Source organism: Protomyctophum parallelum (assembly GCF_964188405.1).
Source record: "Protomyctophum parallelum genome assembly, chromosome: 17".
Classification (NCBI taxonomy): Eukaryota; Metazoa; Chordata; class Actinopteri; order Myctophiformes; family Myctophidae; genus Protomyctophum; species Protomyctophum parallelum.
The window spans coordinates 37,776,600-37,779,955 of record NC_139719.1 but is presented as its reverse complement, the minus strand read 5'-3'; positions in this window follow the sequence as shown (position 1 = coordinate 37,779,955).

Genomic DNA, 3,356 nt, shown 5'->3' with positions numbered 1-3,356 from the left:
TCCCCTCTGGGAGACCCCTCCCACCCTGCTCCCCTCGGGGAGACCCCTCCTCCCCCTGCTCCCCTCTGGGATTCCCCTCCCACCCTGCTCCCCTCTGGGAGACCCCTCCTCCCCCTGCTCCCCTCTGGGAGACACCCCCACCCTGCTCCCCTCTGGGAGACCCCTCCTCATCCTGCTCCCCTCTGGGAGACCCCCCCACCCTGCTCCCCTCTGGGAGACCCCTCCTCACCCTGCTCCCCTCTGGGAGACCCCCCCACCCTGCTCCCCTCTGGGAGACCCCTCCTCACCCTACTCCCCTCTGGGAGACCCCCCCACCCTGCTCCCCTCTGGGAGACCCCTCCTCACCCTGCTCCCCTCTGGGAGACCCACCCACCCTGCTCCCCTCTGGGAGACCCCTCCTCCCCCTGCTCCCCTCTGGGAGACCCCCCCACCCTGCTCCCCTCTGGGAGACCCCTCCTCCCCCTGCTCCCCTCTGGGAGACCCCTCCTCCCCTCTAGGAGACCCCTGCTCCCCCCTGGGAGACCCCTCCCACCCTGTGATACCAGGGCCAATCAGAGGCCAATTAGAGGCAGCTGTCAAGTGCTGATATGCCCTCAAAGCAATCAGAAAAAGGAACAGTCCTTTATTTTTCAAAGGGGGTTCTAGTACAAGAATTAACACAGCAACCAATGGTCAAAATTAATATATTTCTTTCATGTTATTGCCCAAAATTGTAGCTTGTAACTTGAGTAGCTAAGCTACAAAAAATGACCCAAAAGGTAGCTGAGCTACTTGACGAGGTACACAAATATGAATGTAGCTAAAATACCACAAGCTACAGCAAAATGTAGCTCAGCTACGTAGCTCAGCTACATGTAGCTTAATACTCCCCAACACTGTACACAGTAGTGTTCCAGTCCCCCAAGCATGGCTGGAGGGCCATCTCCATCGGTCAATCATCTCTCCTGCAATCACCAACGAGCGCCACAAAGGCAGGACCAGTTTTCAATGCCCCGTGCTCAGGATTCAAATCCTGAATGTAAAATGTATTTCAGTCAGGACAACTCAAGAAGGATGTTATATATATATTCATTGAATATAAGATGAGCAATACAGTATATTTATTATGGTTTGGCGATGTATTGGATCTGCTTTTTAGGTAGGCCTACTCAGATCAAGCGCATCAGTCCCGACTATAGGGAGTGACTCCGAATCCCCCGTACCTAAACAGTAGATCCAAAACGACAGGTGGTAGCTGGGGTGGAGGTGGGAGAGCAGCAGTTTGAATACAGCAAGCGTGCAGGTATACAGTAGGCAGCAGCAAGCAAGCAGGGGGAGGAATGCAAACCTCCGGTTAAAGTATAGCCGGTATGAAGATGGAGTGAGTGTGTCATGTGTGCTGAGTGAATCATGTGGATGAGAGCATGATGCTGAGGCGGCCCAATTAACCGCCAGCAGCGACTGAACTGAGGTTCCCTGACTGAACTTGCTCTGCGCATGTCTACGACAGGCACAAATGCTCATGTCTACGACAGGCACAAATGCTCATGTGTGCGTAAACAAGCCAGTTACGTTACCAGGTAAATGGCAGATCCATAAGGTCACTGAAAGCGATGCGATGCATTGTGAGCTTTTGGATCGGCTTTACTTTTGCCACGACCGGTGTACACAATGAAGTATAAAATAGGGAATATAGTAAGTGGTTAAAATAGGAGTGAGATATCACCTTCCCCACCCAGCTTCCCTGGCCTGCACACAGCCCACCTGTGTTCATATAAGCATTCAGGCCCTCTGGGGTAGATTGATTCCCAGAGTTGCGGGCATGTCATTTGAAGGTCTGGGTTTCTCACCAAGTAGGCAGGCTCTATTAGCTCAGTGGTACTGGCACTTGTGCAGGAGGCCTCGGTTCAAGGCCTCCGGGGTAGAACAGTAAAGTGACATATAGTCCAGAAATAACCAACCCAGTGGCCTTGTGGTTAGTGTCCACCCTGAGATGGGGAGGTCGGGGTTCATTCCCCCGTTCGGGTCATAACAAAAACGGGACCTAATCTCTGATTGGCATCAAGGGTTGGGGGTGTGTCCATGCATCATACTACAACTCACATCATGTCCAGGGGAGGGTGTACTTTATTTATTTAGTAAAAGTACTCAAACATTTCAACATTTTAAAAACCTTTCTGAAAATAGCACATCTACAAGCTCACAACGCATTTGCGTTGTGTGATTTTTGCCAAATGTTCACCTATGCCTAGGAATGCTAGGGTTCATGTGGTTAACTTAAGCCTGAGTGTAGACTAAAAGGCTCTACAACATTGCACATCGAGTTACACAGACATGCAAGTCTGATTTCCCAGCATCACCTGCCAATCATTGTTTGATTGCCAAGGTTCAAGATAAATGTGACACTTCCATTATCATTATTTCTTTCCAGCAGACCAGAGACCAATCAATCCACCATCTCACCAACTTCAGAACACTGAAAAGACGCTGTAGTATGTTTCACAATCATCCAGAAAATTTAAATAGCACTGTTGACAGCTTTTTGGACTCCAAAGATATTCATGAGATGTTGATTTCATCATCAGCCTGTTTGTATGATAGGGACTTGCTTTAATCTCTGGTGCAGGCAAAAGTGTGTTTTTTCTTTTTTTTTTAGGGTAGGCTATAGAGTGTATTTCTGAGTGCGTGCGTGGATGCGAGCGAGCGTGCATGCTCAAGGCTGCAAGACAGTAGAGAGGCAGTAGAGAGATGGGCTTTCCACTATGTGAATCACAACACATGACATACCCGAAGCAGCTCAGTGTTTGCCCCTCGTCTCTTGAAACTCAAAACAAGGGACGCATGCAGCAGCATGATGGCAACCAAGAATTATAGACCAGAGGCTTATTAATGACTTTCTTGCATGTGTGTGTTGGGTGGGTGCTTGTAGCAATAAAAGAGCAAATAGCAATATAGCAATAAAAGAGCAAAGTGCAAGAAATACAACATGTAGTTGAGATAGAACGTGAAGATACTACTGAAAACAAAGATAGATAAAAACAATAAAGGTGTGTGTGTGTGTGTGTGTGTGTGTGTGTGTGTGTGTGTGTGTGTGTGTGTGTGTGTGTGTGTGTGTGTGTGTGTGTGTGTGTGTGTGTGTGTGTGTGTGTGTGTGTGTGTGTGTGTGTGTGTGTGTGAGTTGGGAAGAGCACGCAAAACTGGAATGGGGTTATTGGCGCCCATGGCATTGGGCAAGTCAACTCCAATGGCATAAGACTTCTTAGTCTGTGCTCGGAACATGACCTTACCATCACGAACACCATCTTCCAACAAAGTACAAGGCAAAGTACAAGTACAAGGCATCCTGGATGCATCCCAGATCCAAACACTGGCATCTG